Source organism: Pezoporus wallicus, unplaced genomic scaffold, assembly GCF_028554395.1.
Source record: "Pezoporus wallicus isolate ANWC-B61680 ecotype Strahan unplaced genomic scaffold, APGP_CSIRO_Pwel_v1 contig_7505, whole genome shotgun sequence".
In the NCBI taxonomy this organism is placed as follows: Eukaryota; Metazoa; Chordata; class Aves; order Psittaciformes; family Psittacidae; genus Pezoporus; species Pezoporus wallicus.
Window position 1 is genome coordinate 2,070,461 of NW_026638908.1, and position 22,164 is coordinate 2,092,624.

Sequence of the window (22,164 nt, forward strand, 5' to 3'; positions counted from 1 at the left end):
CAAAGATTGAATAAATTTTAGAATTTCTTCATAAAAGGCCAATACAAAAGCTCTTTGGGTTTTTGATTTTTATAGAGAATCATTAATTTAACAACACTTTATCTGGAATAATATGCTTTTCATAAATAATAAAAATATTTTTTGTACCAAAAAATAGTGAAATAGTTGGTTTTATATTTAGGTAGCTTAAGCACCATATTAGTACAACTTACAAGCATATTAATAGTCAAAAGGAAAGAATGGTCTCCATTTTTTTGTAGGTATCTCCCCCCAGAAACTCCAAAAGTTTAGAGTTAGGATTAAACTTTAAAGCAACTTAAAAAGTCTACAGTGTGGAAATTCAAGTTTGAATCAACCAATTAACACCCCCCTAAGCTGTACCCTCAAGTCAAACCACAAGTAAGCAGCCATTTAATGACCAATTCCTAATAGCTTCCACCACCTGAACTAGAATAATATATTTTTTTAGCCCAGCTCCCTTTACAAACAAGGTTTATATGATCATACTGTTCTTACGTGCTACTAAGTTTGTCTTTCCATTTACTTTTCAGTCCATTGGCTAGTTTTAAGCCAAGTTAACTGAGGGCTGAGCAATCTGAGTTCCCACAATTTTTATAGAAACAGGAACTAGAAACAGAGATGGGAAAGCTCGTAAAAGCCTGGAAATATCCCAGCTGAAGTAAAAGCTGTAGCATCAATTTGTGCATTGTTAGGCACCATAAAAGTCCCATAGGAAATAAACATTTTCTGATACCTTCTGTAGTGAATGGAGCTTCATCTAGAGCTCACACGATCCATGGTAGTGGCCAAATCCACATGAAACCAAAGTTTCTGGATCACCATTTATTGGTGGTGCTACTGTGGGATCTACGATGTGGAATTGCTCTATGGGAAATAATAAGTAAGTTCAGCTTCCAATCTGTTTGAATATTTCTATGCACTGTTACAAATCAGGATTGTTTTGTCTTCTTTGGCTCTGAGATGGGGAATGTCTGGGAGGAAGCTTGGTGACCTTCTCAGGAAGGAGGATATAGGAATTGCTCCTGCATTGCAGTGGCCACCAGGCAACTGACCCAGCATTTGGTTTGCTGGGGACAGTGGCTCTTGACTTTTGCTTTGCAATTTCCTTGAAGGAAGCAACATGTCAACAGTCTTGCTTCTGTTTTTCCCTTCTTCCCAGGGTCTGCGAAGACATTTATCTGTCCATTTTGCTGCTGTGGTCTAAGAAGTGTTTTCTGGCTGAGCTGTCTGCTTTTCCCTTACCCACAAGAACACTCTGGTCTATTCAATACATTCTTAATACACTAGAGAGATTAGAGCATGAGTTCTGGACCCAAATGTCTATCCCACTTCTGAGTAAGACCCAATTTTCTGCTAGAAGCAGAAAGCTTCTAGCTTTCTGCTGCAGGCTACAGCCCTCACAGTCCTGATGAGAAATGCCGGTAAGCACCACCAGGATCACAAACCTGACCGTGGAAGCTGCAGAAGTATGAATGCACAGACCTTTACAGTTAGTATAAAGGCCAGTTGACAATGATTTCATGTTTATATATTTTTAACTTTGCAGTGTGAAACCTAATAGCAAAAAGTAATGGCAACTCTAATTATCCCTGTAAAACAACACCACCATTGTTGATCACTGTCAAATCTTCCCCAGCTCTTATTTTTGCTCTGTTTAAATTCACTAAGGGACTGCAGGTTCCTTCAGCTCTGTCTGCAAGTGTTCAGCACTTGTCAGCTTAGAAAAAAAATAAAGACATAGTAAACTAAATGCCAGCTAAATAAATGCTAGGAATAAACCCCAAGTATTAGTTCTTGTCAGAAATAATCCTGGTTGAGTAATCAGTAGGGATGTTTTTTTGCTGACATGCAATATGTGAACAAATGCAGTATGAAAGAGTTGTTATTCTGCTTGATAGTTATAAAATTAAATTAAACATCCTTTTTAAATAAACATCTTTTCACAAAGGTTATTTTAGCTAATATCAGTTGACCATTTCAAATCTTTTGTTTTTTCATTACTTAAAAATTAGCAAGCAAATCCCACCCTTTCAAGCTTTGTTAAATCCTTCCTCCAGAGAATGCATGTAAATACAGCTGAGTTTTATGTTTCGGTAAGAATTTTTCAAGGTACTTGTTAGTTCTCTCCTCTCAGTGACAAGGATTCAAGAGTACAACTACTGATCTAAAAATGTACCAACTGCTTACAGCCATCACTGAGATGTTCAAATAATAAGGATTTTATTTTCCTCTTCTTTGTTTTGTGGCACAAATCTATGGGGAGTTTCCAGAAAATGTCATAAGAAATTTTGTTGCTGGGGATAAAAAAGGGAACAGAAATGAAAAACATTCCTGTAATTGACTAACAGTTTTGTGTGAGCATTAGTGTTTGAATGGAGTCTAGATGCTGAGACCTGAGCTGTTGCTGGATGTTAAATAAGAAATGCATTTTTTATTTGTTTTTCCTCTTTACTAAAGTGATGGAGAGACATAATGCAGTAAGTGCATTCTGTTGTACCATCCGTGACCTCAATGGGGAGGGAGAAAATGGGCTTTTGCTGTCACTTTCTCATTCTGTTACAGATTTGAGTTTTACTCCAACATTACTTCCAGTCTAATTGCATCTGACCCGGCACTCTTGCTGTGATAGGGTCAGTCAACGTAACTGGAGGCCTATGTAACAGCTAGTATTTATAAAGTAAATATAATTGCTTGCTAAGCCCTAGAAGCATCAGCCTTATGAGTTTCCTCATTTTTATTAAAATACAGGTTTCTTTCCAATTGCCTATGGAGGCAATACAGAAAAGGCATTTACGTGCCATAAGTGAAAGCTGCCTGCACTGGGAGATAAGGCTAGGAAATTAAAAGAGCTTGCCCCATTTAGTGTAAGTTTAAATTAAAAATAGCAGCTTGTGCCCAAGTTACTGATGCCCACATATTTACATCTTAAGATCACAGATCTGTTCATATGTTTGCACATATAAACATCCTCTTGAATGTTATATTCACTGTTTTCTTGAATTGGGATACATCCAGTCTTCAACATGTAAAGTTTTGTGTTTCTGCCATTATAAATCAAGATATCTAGATCTGTTTGCTTGCCTTTGCATACTTACCTATGTTTTAATTCAAGTTGAGAAAGCATTTGTCATTTCAGAATGAAAACCTGCAAGTCACTCATCTCTGGTATTCTGTTAACATTGGAAACTAGACCTGCAATATTTTGGAAAAGAGTTTTATTTTTCCAATATCAGCATATTCTGTACACACAAAAGTGAAAATATAACTTTCATATCTATAAAGTGATGCCTGGAGCAAATTGAAGTATTAGTGTTTTCAGGATCAGTGCTGCACAGCTCCAAGTGCATCTTTTAAGGATGATCAGCAATCTCAGCTTGGGGCTTGTACACCCATGAGAAGTGAAAATATAGAACATTTTGCAGTAGCAAGCTTTGCATTAGGCATCATTATCCATTACTCTCCCAGCTTGACTAAAGACAGTGTTTGGGTTATGCACAAGGCTGTGTGTATGCTGATCTCAATTCCCTTTCCAGTCATTTTTATGTAATAAAACGAAGCGAGCTATCTTCAACACACAAGCTGCTTCATTTTTGCAATACAACCTTTCCCTTCCTACTCAAACTACAGTGTACCAAAAATCTCTAAACCAGCAGGTCATCCACAGCTATGTGCTGATATGTAATGAAAATCTGAAGGTTCAAGTCTCTTTTAAGCAAAGATAATATAAAAAAGGAAATGGTCTGTTAAATTTTACTATTCATGAGACAATGCAAGACAGAGAATCACCTACTGGGATGGTCTCCTTGTACAGTCCTGTGACTTTCCTATGATTAGCATTTCCTGTGTTTCCCAGTCTTTCCCCTCAAAATAAATCTTATTTTCTGTATTTTAAGTTTTAGTGTAAGACACTCCTGAATAGTATCCCTCCTTTGACTGGATGCTCAGATGGAAGCTTTTAATTATTAAAGAACACAAACCAATTATTTCTAGGTTTCTGGTAGGTCATGACTTTCTTTGTCTTTGAGTTTATACATTTTCTCCAGTAAGGACTCTATTTTTGTCCTGGTAATGCTGAGCATATCATAAACATATAGCAATACACACAGGGCTGTGTGAGCCCTGAACCTCAAAGGGAGTGCTAGATGAACACAGCTGTGGTGTCTCTAATTATATGGCAAAGTGGCTTAGGGATCCTGTATTTTTTCTCTGAAATCCTAGAGAGAAAATGGCTGTGAACAATGCAAGGCATGTGCGCTGTTAAGCTTGCTTAAGTTCTTGATGCATGACTTTCAGCACACAAGCGAGTTTTCCAGCTCATGTACATTGAATTCAACAAATCCAGCTCTGCAGCATATAGATAGCAGAATGGGCTGTTTCAAAAGATTCATTTTCACGTGGGTAAGTGTGATATGCGTGTGACTCTCTATGTGCTAGTCCATTTTCCTCACATCAAGCAGTTGGGTCAGATCTACTGCTAGACTTTCTGCAATCCCTTCCAAACACCAGGAGCAAGCTAATGGGAAGTGGTTCTTGCCCTGCAGCTGGCACAGTAAATATGCTTCAGTATTCTGCCGCTTCTGCAAACGCATCCTCAAAGGCAAATGCATTCCCTTTCCCTGTAGATATGGATGGCCCCATCTCATGGAGGTCATACACTTCTTCTCAATGGAGATGTGGGAGGCACAGAGGGATCTGGTTTCAGCCATTGCCTCCAGTATGTCTTGGCACCAAGGGGTGTGAAGAACTCCTTGTGCATCCTGAATTGGGGTAAGAAGTAGGAGTCAAACATGAATCCTGGCCATCAATGTTCAGTAGTTTCATTAAGCACATGTTTCTCCTGCATCACAGTTCTGAGCAGGATTTTGCAGCTTCCTCAGGTTCCCCAGGAATCCTTGCTGTAGTGTTTAGCACAGGGCTGGTCTTGAGGTTTTGCTCCTGACTTTAAGAACTTTATTTTTCCCCCAGTGAAAACAGTGCAATGCCAGATGAAATTCAAGGCTTTGCTCTTCACCTCCTTACGAAAGCTTGTAACTCTACATTTTTAATGTGCATCACATCTGTACATCTCTAGAATGATCTGTCTATATGAACCGCAGCTGAGACACCTCATTCTGTATGGCTGCCAAACCCCTTTATGTACATCACATTAGTCAACACAGAAGGGATTAGTTATTTTTATAAGAAAAATGCCACCAAATCCTTTTTCAAATATTTAAAATATTTTTGGCAACTCACATTTGTATAATCCTTATGCAGCTGTTTCATACTGAAACAAAACATAATACTGTACATGATGAACATCCCAGAACCTCCTCTCTGATTTTATTAGCTCCTTTGCACAGACACATGAGACTTAGCAAAAAAAAGCAAACAGTTCTGATACAAATCCACATTTTGGTGTGCAGTTGGCTTGTTATGCACCACATTAGCAGTATCAGCAGCTCTGAAGTATGCACAGTTTAGGCAGTGTGGGACCATACCACAGGGGCATAGCATGGAGGCACCAGAAAGGCAAAGTAAAAGGAGAAGTGAAAAAATGCATGGGTTTAATGGAACTACTGGGGGCCGTTTTCTTTCCTGGTACTGATCAGCCAGTGATGAGGGGCTGGGGATGCTGCAGGTGTCTGACTGCTTCTGTACTTCTGCTGTAAAAATGCCTGAGAGATGTGATCTATGGGATTGGTGCGACTGAATGTAAGAATGATCACACCTAATTAGACAAGACTGTAATTTGTTCATTTTGCTGAGGTAAAACGTGATCCACCAGCACAACTTGAAAGGCCTTAGCATCCTAGACACCAGTGATCACTCGGATGCAGTCTATCCTATTTTCGTGTAATTTCTTTTCTCTTTTTCTTCTGTGTCTTGTTATTACCCAATGGACTGAGTCATATTGTTTTATACTATTCCAGAATACTCATGAATGTAGGGAGTAAATTTACTTTAGACTTACACTGGTAGCAGGATCTGGCACCTTTTCTCTATAAACACCCTGAACACTTCCTTTCTCTTCCCTCCCAGTTGGGTAGCTTCAGAGTCTGGCAAATGAGAAGCACTATGTCTCATTCAAACAGCAATGTGGTAGAAGCATCAAATAATAGTTGCTTTCAATACAGGAAACAACACACAGTGCCACTGTTTCTATTTTATAAGTTATATTAAAAAATCTCTTCATGATGATTGTCATAATTGTACAGCCTCTAGAGTTTTCATTTAAAAGTTTGCTGTTAATCAATGCTGAATTTACAGTGTTTTTTTTTTGTGCGAATATGCCTGAATTTTAATATGCTAAAGAACTTAGTCGGGTGTAGAATGTGATCTGGGAAATAAGTTTTTTAAGTACTTCAATAAAATAACATATATAAATAATACAGTGAAAACATTATTAATAAGGCTGTCAAATGAAGCACTAAAATGTTAATTTTTCATGGATATCCTTAACACATAACAAATGCATTTTATCTGAAATTGGGCCTAAATCAGACAATTTTCCTTTAAAAGGCAAAAGGCGTCAAATTTATACTATACCAGTCACATTCCAGTTCCTGCTCTGAGATAGAAAGATACTGCATGCTACAAAGATATCAGAAAATAACTTTTTAATACAGGAAATTATATAACTTATTCTCAGTTTTGCTTCAAGAAATGGGATTTAGGATGATTTTGAAAAACACTCAAGAACAGAATCATCCAGAGGAAAGCACTGTGTGTGAGAACATGGAAATTTGCCAGAGAAACAAGCAAATAGAAGCACTGCTATATTGAAGTGTTAGACAACATTAGTAATGAGATGTTTCAAATATCATACAAAGAAAAAATGATACAATTAGTTAAATGCTTTTCAAATTAAAGAAAAATAAAAGTATCAACCCCTTTCTAAGACAGGATGTGTAACGTGTAGGGTCCTTCAAATTCAACCTCCAAACACTGGAATGCTCTGTGATGCCCAAGGTGTTGGGAAGGAAAAAAACCTCAGAGATGGATGGGGAACAGGGTTAGCAGAGAGCCTGAAGTCTTACTGTGCTGAGGAGTATTCAGCTAAACAGCCCTTCCTGCTATAGAGAAAAACAGGCACAAATAACTGTTGGCTGAAGCCTCTAGAAATCACAGCTTGGGATATTCAGTGCAGTTACCTTCACAGAAGATCTGCGTGGAGAAACACCCATTTTCTATCCTGGGAAAAAAAAATCGCTTCTATAAGTCAGATCAGCAGGTTTGAATGAATCTTTTTGCAAGTTGTTAAAGCACTGTGCAGATTGTGTGTTTTCATTGCTAGCAACTTTATCATAAGCTGGGCCAAGCACATGGGATCTGCTGAAACCTGCTGAGAAAATCCTGAAGAAAGCCTCATGCCCTAATGATGGGCAGAACTTAGGCCAGGCAGAAATGCAGCAGGGAGCGGATGATGTGTGTGCCCTCCTCACATCCTTGCTTTGCTGTCTGGCTGCTGGGGATTCTGAGATGAAATAACAGACCTGGATCCATCCAGGATCTCCAGGAATAAAAAAATTCCACAGGAATCTCTTCCCAGAGCTGCTTATGTCCCTAAGCAATAACTTAGGAGGCAAACAAGCCCAGAAGCTCCCAGACCAGCTAGAGGATCTTAATTATGCTTGCTATAAATACAGCACAGCTCTGGATTGGTTAATAATTTTGTTTGTTTCATCTTAATCTCAGAGAACAAGGGGCTGAGGAAGTGCAGAACCTGTCCCTGACCTTCGCATTCCCGGACATCTGACCTGGGGAAGAGCTATAGTGCAGAGCAGAGACGTCTGATAGGAAAGCTTGCCGGAGAAGGGTTGCAGAGCCAGAAAAGCCCCTGTCCACACAGAGGCAGAAAGATCAACTATCTGTGCAACTGCTCTTTTGGTAAACCGCGCTTTCTTTTCCACAAAGGTGGTGTTTACTCTCAGAGATCAGGACACAAGAAATCCTCACTTTACCATCTGCTGTTCGATGCTGAGCATTCAACCAAGAGCTTATAATTTTGCTGAAAGATGAGCCTAAGGAAAAATACGTATTATCTTATAACGGTGTCTGAGCTCTTTGACAAAAAAGGTGCAGCTTCCTACCAGATGCCTCTTCTAGTTCGGAGGTCTTTTTGTTTTGGTTTCGGTTTTGGTTTGGGGTGTATTTTTGTTTCTTTGTTTGGTTTTTTTTTGTGTTTTTTTTTGGTTGGGGCTTTATTTTCGTTCATTTGTGAGGTTTTGTTTTTTTTTTTTGGGGGGGGGTTTTTTTTTTTTTTTTTTTTTTTTTTTTTTTTTTGGGGGGGGGTTGTCTGGGATTTGTTGTTTTTTTTTGTTTGTTTTGTTTTTTTTTCGAGGCTGAAATTATTATTCTGCTACAGAAAGTAAAGGTTTTGCTTCCTTTCCCATAAAAATTCCACTGACTTTAATAGGAAAAGAGAAACATTTATTTTTCTTGTTTCTGGTTCCCATCCAGACTTTCACAATCTTGTAATGTGTTTATCCTGGAAAACAGGGAAATGTATGCATTTTCCCCATACTTCAGAAGGAGAATTAAGACAGAAGTGGACTACCTATCACACTCTGAGAGCAGCCCAGCCCAACAGCCTCAGGATCAACACCGCAGTTCATGAACTTGAGTGAGGAGCTGTGCTCAGGATGCTGCAGAGCAGTAAGTCAGCCATGCTCTATCAAAGACTCGTGCTGTGAGTGTCTGAGTAGATCTGGAGCTCCTGCTCTCACAGTTACCGCACTGGTGATACAACAGGCTCAGCTTGGGGATTCCTCACAGGATAAAGGATCCAGGTGATCCATGGCTACAAAATGCCTTTAATACCAGGCATAGCATAGTCCTTGCTGTCTATAGGTCAAACACATGCTGTGGGATGTGCCTGGTCAGCCCTGGAAGGTGAAGGTGGGAGTTGTGCAGGGAGTGAACCTATTCCCTTTCTTCTTGAGAGACCCTGGCTCCCTTATCTCTTCCCAGGTGAGCAGGGCTGGGCTGTGCACTCTCAAATCTACTTCCTCTCCTTAAAGCATTGGTCTCCCCTGTTTACCTGTCCCACTGGTCCTCCAGGCAAGCGAGCAGAAGGGCAGTGTTGGCAGCGGCAGCTCCTGCCATAGGGACATTTGAGGAGGGCTGCTGTGTTAGTGGTGGGGAAATGCAGAGAAGGAGGTAGCTGCCAAGGCAGGAGAAGGGGGATGCAGAGACAGATGGCTGTGCGCACAGGGAGCATTGCCTCTGTGGGGAACAGCATGTGGGAGGTTGCACAACTCAGAGCTGCTCCCTCCCTAAACCATCCAGGCTGGATTACTCCTGTGGGCACTTAACACGATGATAACAATCTCCTTCCCTATATGATTATGCCAGTACAGGGTGGCCACACAACCACTGACCTCCTGACGTGCTGTATCTCTTCTTTCCGCCTTGGTTTTGATTTGGGATTTTTCTGGATGCTGTACTCCTTTCTCATTATTCTGGAAGTGCTCGGGGAATTTATAAGACTAATAACGTATAGTAGGTTTGGCTGGGAAAATTCCATTTAACAAAAAATGTTGAGGTTTTGAAACATACTTCATTCTGTGTTGGAATAAAATCAAAGTCTTCCAAAAACTGTTTTGGAAACTGAGCAGAGCAATCAGGGACCCACTGAGAGGTAGGAGGTCGTTTTTTGGAGCTGAGCACAAGCAGATTATGGGTCTGGGTCTCTCCTCCCCTTAAAGTGGGCCCTAGGCAGGGAGTATTAGGAGGTGCTGCTCCTTTATTCTTGTTCAGACTAGAAATACCATTCTGGACCTCATTATGGAAAACCAATATATTTTCATTTGAAAAAATTCATTGCAATATACTTATATTTTCTTTTCAAAAACTCCAAATTAACCTGAAATTGTGGCCATGCCACAGAAATTGAGTGCATTCTCAGCATTCATTTCGTTTTGTTTCTAAGTATGTACCGGGCTACAGTGCTCAACTTGGTGTTTATTTTTTTACATTTTAAAAGTGCCATTTACAAAATAAAAATATAAATCAAAAACACAGCAACTGAACTTCTGTGGGAAATGTCCTGGCTCGCCTCTCAGCCACTGCTTGCCAGCTCCAGAAAATCATCTGACCCTGGAGCTGCCTTCAGAAATGCACTGAAGGGATTCCAAGGCATGTACAAGATTAGTAAAATCATTTCAGGAGCAACAACAACACAGCTCTCAACCTCAGGGCCCAGTTGGGCTGAAGGGATGAGCCAACAGCAATCTTGTGAAATTTAACGAAGATCAATGCAAACCCCGGGAGCTCTGAGGGGAAACCCTGCAAGGGCTCGAGCTGGGAGCAGCTGGGCTGGGGAGCAGCTCTGCAGGAGGTGCTGGCATGCTGGAGTACCATGAGCCATGTGGGAACCAGCAGTGACCAGGCAGCAGGAGCAAAGTCCACCCATCTAGAGATATTATCCTCCTCTGCTCCACACTTACGACACATGAGATTATCATGCCCGGTTTTGCGCCCCCCTTGATACAAAACATGGACAAACTGCTGTGAGTTCAGAGAGGGGTCCCGAGATAGCTAGGGCTGGAGCAGTTGCCTTTAGGGATGGGACTGCTTCAGCATGGGGCAGAGATGTCTCCAGCAGGGGCAGACAGCAGCCCCTGGTAACTATGTGGAGGCAGTTGAGAGGAGGGAGCCAGGCCCCTCATAGCAATGAAACAACAGCTCTGATTTACTCTTCCATTCTACAACACTTTTTTTTCCCCCTATTTTTGATAAAACTGTGCACTAACAGTTACGTGATTTGTCAGAGCTTCATTCTGGCAGTCTCAGAAAAAAGGGCCAATTTATGGGGGTGGAAAGACAGCTCATTTCTTCCCTTGGTGAAGGGAAGAGTCCTGACTGGGGAGCAGAAGGTCCCTGACTTTTGAAGCTGCCTTACAGTAGAGAACATGTATCTGTATTGCATCTTTAGAAGAATGGGGAAAGTGTCACATACATTCCACTGTAGGCCCAAGGGAAATAATCTCTGCCAGTATTTTGATTATAAACTGCAGTTAAATTTCACACACCCACACATCCCTCCCCCACAACCACTTCTGTCTGTCTACTAATGACATGTTCTCACTCTAGGGATGGAATAGATCTACAAGGTCATCTCTCGTCTAACTCAGGATTGTGTCCTATAATGGGTAATTTCAAATGTTTTGGTCACTCAAGTCTGAATGGAATCATGTTTTCCAATTTCTTGAAATACTGGTCCCCAGTAGTTGTCACTGTTTAGTAAATGTCATATGGTGAAAACTACTGTAAGGGGTATGACTATTAAGAGAGACATGTTATGTTGCACTATCTTGTATCTTGAGCTAGTAAGAGGAAATAAAGGATACATACTCCTTTCAAGGTGAAGAAGGATTTTCTTCCATTGGCTTTGTTTTGGTTTGGTTTTATTTGCTGTGTACATAACAGGTATTTATAACATCATCCTAGTCTTCATATAATAAAATCAATTCGGATTCAATTTCTCAATTTTTAATCAGATCAATCTCTTTGCAAATGAATTAACTGTAAATGAATTTGCAGCATGAGCTTCTTTTCGCATTTGGTGGACAGTGGTCTTATTTCACTATCAGTTATGTATGACAGTCTAATGCAGGCCTGACACATACATGCAGGTGGGAGACCACTTTGCTCATCAGGGGGCATTAATGACATTTATTCCTAATTTCACAGAAGGCCTTTGTCATATTACCTCTAATCCTATTTTCAATGTCTAACAGGAAATATATTAATACTCACTTCTTAAATAAATGTTGCAGCTTCTTCTTAACGTTGCCCCAGGCTCATTTTCAACCATGTGTGGCTGGGGCTGAGAACATGCTTAGCATTTGGAAGATAGGAACTCTGGAATTACGGCAAGAAATGTTTCTGTCGGAGGCAAAACCAGTCTGAAAGACTTTGCTTCAAATTTCAGCCCTCCAAAGTTGTGGGGCTTGCTGAACCAGGGTTTTGTTTCAGCCCCAGAAAATGACAAGAATCCTTTGTGCAAATTGGGTACAGATGTGGGGCTGGGTATCGCACATAACCCGCATTTTTAGCTGTTTGTATGTCAGATTTCGTTTGCGGACCATATCCAATTTTCAAATTGCACACTGTTTCTTCTTCAGTTGCAAAAGTGACCGCAATTGTGGCCAAACCCCACTTGCTCCCTGGCTTGTGGAGGGGGACCCTATTTCAGAAAGAAGGTGTTTACTTGCCTGGCTGTGTCCTGACAAGAGGGAGGGAGGAAAGGAGGGAAGGAGTCGGGAGCATGGGACCTGAGGCATGTCAGCTGTGTGGGTTCAGGTTATCCCTTTGTGATGAGTGTCCCACCCCGCTACCCCAGGGCTGGCATAGCACAAGATTCCCACATGTGCACATGGGGCTGGGCAGAGGGCCAGCAGGACTGTGTCCATGCACCCTCACTAGCTGTGTTGCAGCCTGAACTCCACACTCTGACACATCCACCATGTGCTCTTCCGTGCACTGTTTTGCTGCCTGCACTACACAATAAAGCTAAAAGATGAGGTAAAGTCAAGGTTCCTTAAGGCTAGCGGTTTTGTAGCTGTATTCTGGGTACAGTGTGCAGAGTATGGGGGAAGGTGCTGCTATCTACCAGCAAAGCATTCCACTTATCCCATGGAGGGTCATGCTGTTCCATTTTATCTTATATAGAGTACATTTTTGCTGTCTGCAATGGATAGAGAGCAGCCCTGGGGGAATTAATAAAGCTCATGCAGAGAAGCTTTAACTTAGACATGCATAAGGAATATATTAATTTTTAATACATTTTTTTAAAGAAGCACTTTTTTGGCTCAAAACCATTGTGCCTGGTATGTTTATAAAGGCACCCGTAGCATGCTCCAGCTAAGAGTCTGTCAGTGTTTCCACTATAATCCCTCTTTTCAGAGGTTTATTTTATAATTCCAATATAAAATTCAGTCCAGGCAAGAAAAAAACTGGCATCAGTCTAGGCCTCAGAGTGATGTTTCTTTAATGATTTTTTTTTTAATTTATTTTTTCCCTTATCAACATTTGATTAATGTTAATTAATAAGAATGCTTTCATCTTTAATCATTGTTAAACTTAAAATGGTATCCTGATGAGGTACTTGAGGTACAAATGAACTTCTGGGTGTTTTTCACATTAGCACAGCTCAAAAACATTTCTAAAGCTCTAGTTTGAATTTTGTAAGCGATTAACTAATTTTCTGCAATGCCTTACTGTAGCATTTAGGATAAAATATTATCCCAAGTGTGAACTGTGATGACCGAGTCCCATTGAAGCTTTCTAACTATCCGCTCCAGAAGTCCTGTTGGGAATTTTGCGATTTGGACTACTGTCCCTGCTGCACAGCTCTTGCAGTCTCACTGGCAGATGCTATGTTGTGAAAGCTCACTGGGTGAAGTTCAGCTCACCAGCAGAATGCATGCCTAATTGACATCACTGAGAGGTGGAGAGACTACTGAACACACTAACCCTTCCCTCGTACATTTTTCTTCTCTTTTAAACACACATGCTCACAAAACCCCCACAGGAAGCAAAGGGCTCAAAATTATATTTACCTATTAAAAAAACCAAACAACTGATTTTAAATAAAAAGCTTTATAGTTCAATATCTGCTCAGGAAAAAAAGCAGGAAAATCCAGTGTTAGCCTAATGTTGCAGTTTCACGCTTATCGGCTTCTTTGTATGCATAGGCTTTACAAAAGTCTCTCAGCACTGGCTAACATTATATACCATATGCGTTGCCTGCAGTACCTCAGCACAACAGGGCAGATTAAGGACAGAGTTTCCGCCTACCTTTTGAAGATTTATATCAGACCTTTTAACCTTCTGTGAAAACAATTTGGTGATTTAATTCTTTTTATGATACTCAACAGCAGCTTTTATACTTCCACAAACACTGTGTAGCTTTCATGCCGTAAATAGTCATAAATTCAGCCAGACTTCTCCATATTGGAGTAAAGCATGACAGAAATCAACAGGGTTCAAGGTTTTATGAACTTTCTGTCCTGCCAATTGGGGTTCACAAAACTTGTTGAGTGTGTAAACTTTTCCCTCCGCTGTAATCCTCTTTTCACCCCAATTTAAACAAACAAATATGTGTGGGATTTTTTTTTGTGTTTTGTATTATGATGGGCAGAACATGCTTGAAATTCAAGACTAACACATATGCAGACCATATACAACCTTGTTGTATATGGTATAACTGTGGCTCCCTAGGCCTTCACCTCCCTCATTGGGCTGAACACTGCACATGTTGGCATTTTGAAGACAGCTTTTGTACAAGACATGTTTCTGATTTGATATTGAACTTTCCAGCTTTTATTCACCAAAGAAAGTTTACCTAGCTTGTTTTGGGCCTCTTATTGTCATTTTCACATTCCTTACAACTACAAATGGATGTATCACAAGCATTACTTTTATGGTCATGAAGCTGAATCAGAAAGAGTTTAAATGTCTCAGGAATTTGTGAGAGAGCCAAGAATTTCCTGAAGGCCAACCTATTGGTTTTAATTATTGTTTTTCTAGTTCTTTGGTAGTATTCAAAGTTGAGGTGAAGCCTGTGTTGACTATTCATTTCTGTATATATATTCATTAAGAGAAGATCTGCAGACCTCTCTCTAAAAAACATCTTTAAGTAGGGAAAGGAGACAAAGGGCAAGAGAAAGGACTCATTAGCTGCACCCCACACACGTGTCAGAAACTAAAACACAGAACAAGTAATGCAGTTTGCTCCAGGCCACACAGGAAGTTTGCCGAGGAGACAAGGAATTTAATCTACATCCCCTGAATCCCAGTCGAGCTCTTTTAACATCTTCCCCAACTAGTTCATATTTCATATGATATGCAACTTAGACTGTATGGCTTTAGACTTTTATTTCCTTTTTACTTTCTTCCTCTCTGAAATAATGTAATCCAGGAACATCTGAATTGAACTTTTGAACCTTTGATGTTTAAGTAGGTTCAAAAATAAGCAAACTGTGTTTCCATGTTGTTAATTGGAATCACTCTGCCTGCATCTTTTAGCAACCTCCACATGGTTAACTTCAAACTCTGATGTTAGCCCAAAAGAAAAAAGAAAATCGGGTCCTATGAAATATATTAAATATTTTAACTGTGCAAAATGGGGAGTGAGATTTTGAAAACTGACTTAGGAGAATGACAGACATCTGTGTGTGTGCTTCCTCCTGCCTGGTCTGAAGGTCATTATTTTGAGCTAATAGCTGACCTCTTTGGCCTCTGGAAGGCCATTATGCTTAATGGCCTGAGCTAATTTGCTGTGCTACAGGGTTGGCTGATCTTTATTTTAATCTCCTGCACCTTCTTCTGCTCTTGTGGGGAAAGCAACTGCTCTGATATAATCCAGTTGACACCAAATTGCCTAGACGAGGGAACAGGCAAGCTGCTATGAGACAGGACTACACAGTAATTTACTTAACTTGACTCTCGTGGAAAAAAAAGGCAAGGAAAGGCAAGGCATATGCATACATGTGCACACACATATGTGCACACTGTGTAAGAGGGTGAGAGAGCAGGCAGTGATGCTGATTAAAAGGAAAGAAAATGCAAGAGAGGGAATGAGGAAAAGAGTGATAAAACTGATACACGTTTTCCGAAGCAAATCTACATTTCTAACCCCATTTTCCTGCCACTGAGTTTATTTGCAACAATAACGCTCAAATGATTTGCTACCAGGAAACAGAAATAGCTTACTAGTACTCTTTCTCACAAAATCAAGTACCTATTTGAAAAGTAAAATCCCTTTGCCATCCACACATACCCATGTCTCTTTGAAAAGCTGTTATGAGTGACTCATTTGAAAATCAGATAAAATAGAAAGCAAACACATAAAGATCATCAGCTGCTAGAGTCATATTCTCAGAAATGACGCAAGGTCCCATGAGGTGCTGCTCTCACAGCCTTTGTCCAGATAGAGGGATTTTTGTCTCCTTGAAAGTTTTCTTTAGGTCTTCAACCCAGGGACAATGGAGGAAATCTGACCTAGGGAGGGGCAGCATTGCTTTGGTGGGGTGTGGAGCTCCACTGCCAGCAGGGCTGGGGCTACTGGGGTGCTGAGCAAAGAGAAAGAGTCTTATTCTCTCTCCACCCTGAGCATTTTCCCACTGCTCCAAATGACAGAGCCATTACTTTCTGTCTTAGCTGACATAATTTTGCCTTTTCTGCTTTCTTTTCTCATCCCCATCTCCTGCACATGTCCTATGCCCTGAGCAAGAGGGGACACAATAACAAAATGTCACGTCAGCAGCAAGCTGAAGATTTTACAGTATGTGAAAGCTTGAATGTCAAGGAGCAAAGCTGCTTTACATATGTGCGGTTTTGTATCTACTGTCACATATACATGAAATACCCCAGAAATGTGCACAGCATGACCAACTATTGCAAGTCACAGGTCCTCATTCCTCTCTTTTCTCACTAATTTTCCATGGTCTGCTGCTCTTGCTGATATCTTGTCTAATGTGCTGTGGCTGGCTGTACAGAGAGGCTTGGACGCTCTGCTTCATATCTGTGCTATGCAGAAAACTGCAGAAGTAACTGGAGCTGTGTGTCAGTGATTTTCCCCATCTGCACTCATTGCAGCTGGCAGCGAGCAGTGCTTTTTTCTGGGGCTTCAGTCCATTTGGTGCTGGAGCCTTATGGACAACGTTGGTGAGAGTCCCAGACATCCCTGACCCTGTCACTGAGGCTGGCTTCTACCAAATGGTCCAGTTTTGCCAGCAGTGTCAAGGGAAATGCAGTGCTTATCTCCATGGCTCAGCCCTGAGTCTGGGGCTGCCCCTGTTAATGGTGTCTGGACTGTCCTGAGTAAATTACCTACAACAGCAGCCTTGATGTTCAGTGGAGGGATAAAAGCTATCAGCTGACACACTTAGGTCTCAGAATTCTTAAATATATCAGAATTATGCTCTTGCACTTAATTAAAAAAAAAATACAAACCCACACAGATGAATTTCTATTACGTTTCAGGCTCCTACTTAACCCATGAGGCTCCCTGGACTTGCTGTGGTGGATCAAAATCACAGCTGCACAGCAGAAGGACTGCTGGTCCAGCAGTTCAGGACACTGCATGCCTCCACCACATACACAGAGGAGTATTCCCATGGAGCAGCTCAGCCTGGTGGCCCAGGCTCAGCTGTGCAGACCCCAGTCCCCAGATAGCTTCCCTGAGCATGGAAAATTCTTTGCAGCCTTTGTAGGGCAGCTTCCCACTGGCTTCGGGTTATCAGGAGAGCCTGAGTCGCAGAATCTCCACTATTGCTGGGAGTGTGCACATCAGCTATTAAACACACCTCTAATATTCCCAGCTGCATCAGCCTTGAAATTTATGGTATTTCCATCTAAGTTTTAATCAATCAACTGCAAAACTGATTTTAAAGGCAATTTCTGACACCAAATTGGTCAGAAGAAAACAATTAAAAATCCCTGATCTGTCTGAAACAGTTCACATCTCACATGGTTTTGCCATGTGTGCAGCAGGATTATCATGGTTTTCTCTCATTTATTTATTTTTTTAATCCCTTTGTAAGACCTTCAGGTCTGCAATGCTTTGGGTTATAATGCTCCCACACAAGCTTGCCCATGGTACAGTGAGTACCCTAGTAAAATAAAAGGCCTCCTGCAGGTGGTGCTACAATGCTGCAAGTATTTTTAATTAGACTAGGCTAAAAATATGCCTCCATTATCATTTTCCCTCACATCGCAGGAAATGAAAACCTCTGTGTGAGAGTAGCTCATTATAGGCAACAAAGGTCAAACTAGCTCCAAATGAAAATGTACGGGTAAAGCATCTTGGAGACCTGGACCTAACTCACTCAGTAGCACAAATTCACTTTCTCAACACAGCTAGCAGTTAGTTACGTAATAAGAAAACCATTTCTTCTCTGTCTCTGAATTCTGAGGAGAATTGTGGACTTATTCTCCATTGCCCAAAGACTTGTGCAGTCAAATATTGTCGTGCAGAATGAGGCTATAAGATGTCATATATAAGATAGGTTACCATCTTACAGCCCACAGTAGCAGTATTAATGTCCAAGCAACAGACAAGGTGGGAAAAAAACCTAAAAAATAATAATCTGCCTTCTAGTGAAAAAACCTTCACAGTTTATGACTCTCTCATTTTCTACAGACTGAACAAAATAGTTAGGCTTAGCCAATCCAGCCAAACAGGTTGCTTCTGCATAAGCAGAGCCAGGACCTCATTTCTCTTTGCCTATGAATGATATTGGATGGTCCAACAAAACGAGGGCACTATGAAGGAAACAAAGTAATCTCACAAGCGAAATACTACCATTTAAAACCTTCATCACTTTAGTAGTTTTTAAAAGAAGATTGCTATTCTGCAGATTTTCTTGTCTTTAGGAATGGGGGGTTTACTTCTTTCTTATCTGCTGACAGTTTTTTTTCCTTCATTTCTTTTTTTTTTCTATTTATTTATTTACTTGTTATTGTGAAAAGAATAAGGAAATAAAAGAAAAACATGAAAAGCTAAAACTTTTTGGGAAAAAAAGGCATAACAATGACCTTTTCTTCTTAAATGTGAAATAATATGCTTTCAAGTATTCCTACTATTGCTTCTGCTTTCAGTTTTAGTTTTTTTGTAATGCATTCTTTTCCTTTTTCCATATTTGCCAATTTGCTGCTGCCTGTGCCCATAAATCACTTCAATGTCTGCAGACCTGAGAAGCTAAGCAATTGTCCAATTTGACAAATTATTGCAATCCAGGTTGCCTGGCATGGCATCCTGTGAACTTCCCCTGCTTGTGCTTGCTCAGGGAAAGAAACAATTAAGCCATCAACACAAATGCATCTAAGGCTGCCAGATCAGAAAATAAAGGAAGGCTGAATGATGATGTAGTACCAATACTTCCATAAGAAACAGCCTCAATTAAATTAAAAAACAGTAACAATAATTAAAATGTATGAAATATGACTCTCAACTAAGCTTGAATCTTATGCTTCAATTTCATTTTATATTTTTAACCTGCCTTATGTACAGTACCTGAAATTTCCCAGGGAATTTACAGAGGGAGGGATAGATTTGGAGCCAATAATATCCTGCTCTTCAGTTCTATTTCAAAGAAAATCAATGTAGGTACAATACTCATTTATTCTTCATTCTCTCATTCTCAGAGAGCTATGATGTGTCTGGGTTAGCATTTCTATTAGCTGTTCAACAACAAATTGGGTTTTATAATTAGAGAATAGGTTGCTACTTGTAAATGGAAAGCCTATTAGTACCCACCAGTTGAACTGATAGGATATTGTAGTATACCATTTCCTCACAGTGTGCTTTTGTGATCAAGAAGATATGATTTATTTAATGTAATATTACAACCGGCACAACAGATTTTTAATTTATTTTTCATGAGGTGAAGCACTGCAGGTAGATATGATTTCAAAACACAGAAAACAATCCCTATCACAAAACAACCTGTCTTCCTGAAAAATCAGATGCACAAAGAGAACATCAGAGACGTTTTCTGAAGTTTGTTTAAAAAGGTCCGGTCTTCAGATGAAGTTCATAATGAAAATAAATGAGACTAGAAAGATTCAGTGCGTACCTTTCCTCCTTTTGAGAAGAAAGCTTTGCATTAGAGGGTTAACAGTTCACATTTTTGGAGACACTAACCTTGGGGACTATTCATATGGGTATTATTTATGGCCTTCTTAAAACACATCTGTGTGTCCTTGGAGGTACACGAATGACACTGGGCCTGGACTTAACACTCCAGGGGTTTCTGCAGATAGCAGTAGATGTCCCTGGAGGATCCTTCCTCTATGACTGATATATTTTATGACTCTCTGCTTTCTTCAGATGAGTCCCAGAGCTCTTTGTGGGTCAGACCACAGAGGCAAGATTATAGAGAGACACCTGGTTTGCAGAGCCCAAGGGGCTTCTGTGGTACCTTGTGCTTTGCTTCTCAGGTCTGCAGACATTGAAGTGATTTATGGGCACAGGCATCAGCAAAGATTTAGGCATGCAGTGGACTCCACCAGCAGGGACATAATGATTCAGAGCACACTGGCAGAGGGAGCTTGAATAAAGCCAGTGCTGGGTTCAGACACCTCATGTAGCATTGATACCACCATTAGAGGACATTGCCTTTTTGTGGATTCATTCTTTTTCAGTATAAAAAATTCTTTGTAGCTATTTTTATCATTGCCATGTGTGCATCACCACAGAGCTGATGTGAAGACCAGCCAGACAGTCAATGTAAAGCACTCACCAAATAATAATAATAATAATAAGTTTACTTATTTATCATCATTATAATTATTATTATCATTTTGTACAAGCATTATGCTCTTCTAAAATAAAATATCTATTTTTATTTTTTTTTTTAATATACTAGAACTATGGAGCAAACTTTCAGTGACTGGAAGATAACCTACTGCATCTTTATGTGTAAACGCAAATGGTTGTGCTGTCTCCTTGGTGAAGCTACTTTAAGATACTCCTGAAGCTTATAATTTAATGGCTGCACTCATTTTAAACAGGAAATGTGATACTGGCATAGCAGACATCTACTTAAAACCATTAGAAAAAACACAGTCTAGTGAGGCAGAAAGAGAAAGGCATTACTTATATCAGAGAGCCACAGGCTTTTTATATTTGCTGAAGAATTTCCCCTGGCTTGGTAGTCTGTTGACATAAACCTGAAGTAACTGAGAAATCATTTCTACTGTTCAACTGCTGATAGAAACACGGTGTAATTTCTTTCTGTATGAAAGGAGGCAAAATTTCTTTTCTTCTTTTTTTTTTTTTTAATTGGAATCATCATGAGCTTTGTTAAATTAAACAACACTGAAAGATTAACATAATCAAGAAACCTACAGATTGAATTGAGAGGCTTCTGGTTATAGCTAGATCGTCTTGTCTATGGGAAATTATTTGAATGGAAACAAGCAGAAATCTCAGTCATGCTCCTCCCTTACTTCTCTAATAAACCTGGAAATTCTTGCCTCTGTTGCCTGTGAAAAGTCATGCTCCACCATATCTTTCACATTAACCTTGGGAAGATTTTCATAATGTAGCCTGAGAGTAACTTTACTATATAGGTGAGCTGTCTACATAAAACCTCCCCATAGACCAATTCCTTGTTAACTTGAGCAGGCCATGAGCTGAATGTGAAGGCTTGGAAAGGGCTAAATAACTGCTAAATAGGAGGAGTTTATCTGCTGGTAATTGGATCCTAAAGGCAATGTTCATAATCATAGTAACATCGCCACATTCAAACTGAACTGGTTATTGACCAGAAAAAAATTAGCTGAGTGAACTGGCCTTTCCACTTGTTCAGCTCCACACATTTCTTGGCATACCTAATGATACTGAGAAGAAAGTAGAAATAGAATAGAAGAAAATACAGTATTTACCTTATAGTCAGAAACAACTCTTACTTGCCTTGGCCATATGTGTGTGAACATTATATTAACTCTTGTGCAAAGTGGTGGCTGCATCGCCTCTCATGAAAGTGCAATTATTGTTTGTTCTGGGTAGAAATTTGCAGTTACATTGTCTCAAAGAAAAAGATAACCAACAAACAAGCATAATTATTTTCCTACAATGCAAGGAAACTTTTACTTCCATATACACTAGACGCACATACTTTATCCGCCCTCTTCTCCATCCCCTCCACCCCCAGAAGAATGTAAAGAATGGCTTTAGTTTGTAAATTGCAGGATATAGCACTTCAAAGGTATGGCAGCAAGATCATAGATTTTACTCTCCATTCTGTACTAAACCTTCTCTGAATGTAAGGAAATAATATACCTGGCCAGCAGGTAACTCAAGGGCTGACTGGATTGATACCTGGAAGTCCTACTGGGCAGAAGGAGACCTTCGTGTCGCAGGTAGCTTTACAAGAGTTCAAAATTTCCATTATGAATCACAATAGTTACTTTGACCATTTTTATTTATTTATTTTTTTTAATTGCAGTCATCTTGGGTAAACCACTGCTGCTTGGGTTATTTTAATAGTTGCAAAATGCTGTGCTTCTAAATGGAAACTTTCAGAACAAAAATGATATGAAAACCTGAGGCTTTTTAATAATTTGAAAAAAAAAAAAACACAACCCTGACCAAAACAAAAACTAAGATAGATTTAAAATCTCTAGAGCTAAATTCTGTGAAGATAT

At 40.0% G+C, this 22,164-nt stretch overlaps 1 long non-coding RNA gene across 1 annotated transcript; it reads right to left on the reverse strand.

Moving 5' to 3' along the window:
- Window positions 1-543: 543 nt before the first annotated feature.
- LOC130601263 (uncharacterized) lies at window positions 544-12,104 on the reverse strand. Its single transcript, XR_008972629.1, has 3 exons — window positions 11,764-12,104; window positions 5,975-6,059; window positions 544-627 (listed from the first exon to the last, which is right to left on the reverse strand). It is a non-coding gene; the product is annotated as an uncharacterized LOC130601263 (long non-coding RNA).
- Between the last annotated feature and the right edge of the window lie 10,060 nt (window positions 12,105-22,164).